Source organism: Seriola lalandi, unplaced genomic scaffold (genome assembly GCF_002814215.2).
Source record: "Seriola lalandi dorsalis isolate HSWRI2012SDOR001 ecotype SW California unplaced genomic scaffold, Sedor1 jcf7180002050054, whole genome shotgun sequence".
Classification (NCBI taxonomy): Eukaryota; Metazoa; Chordata; class Actinopteri; order Carangiformes; family Carangidae; genus Seriola; species Seriola lalandi.
Window position 1 is genome coordinate 1 of NW_019520607.1, and position 875 is coordinate 875.

The following is an 875-nucleotide window of genomic DNA, read 5'->3' on the forward strand; positions in this document are numbered from 1 at the left end:
CCCCCCCCCCCCCCCCCCCCCCCAGGCTGCACAGGGCTGGAGGAGCTGCTGGGAATCGAGCCGGCGTTGTTGGAGTTCCAGGACACTCTGTTCAGCCAGGCCTCGCTGACTCTGGAGCGCAGCGTCCAGTCCAAAGAGGTCAATGAGAAGCTGGACGCCGGCATCTCGCTCTTCCTCACCCGTCTCTCCCCGTACTTCCTCCTCAAACCGGCACACAAGTGCATCGAGTGGCTGGTTCACCGGTACGCCGCTCTCACCACAGCAAAATCACCACTGCTAATGTAGCAAGATCAATATTGATGATAATCAAACATCCACTGAGCCCTAATAAAATAAAAATGATAAATTTTTGTGAACAACAAACCGGCATTTAAAGGGTTCAAACCCTGAAAATCATTCAATAATTGGACGTTATGATCAGGACGGAAGTTGAATGAAAAAATTATTTGAAGAAAAAAAGTGGAAAATAATATTAAAATCAATTTATTAAATTTTTATTACAGTTTTCTGTGGAAACGTTTGTCCTCTGAGAGCTCAGTGTACGTTTTTTTAAAAGGTGCACGACTTGAATTTGTCAAAGTAAAATGTTAAAGCATCATTTTGTCCTGAGAGTGACGTTGCGTCAGCACCGAATGTTTGTGTGTATGTAGATGGTGCGGTTTGATTGACAGCTTCTCTCAGGTCAGGACATTAGATGTCCCAGGTGTCTCACGTTGTGTTTGCGCCGCAGCTTCCACGTCCAGCTGTACAATGTCGACAGCCTGCTGGCCTGCGCTCTGCCGTACCACGACACCAACGTGTTCGTCCGAGTCCTGCAGCTCCTCAAGATCAAAGACGCCACCAGCCGCTGGAACTGGCTTCACTGCCTGCAGGTG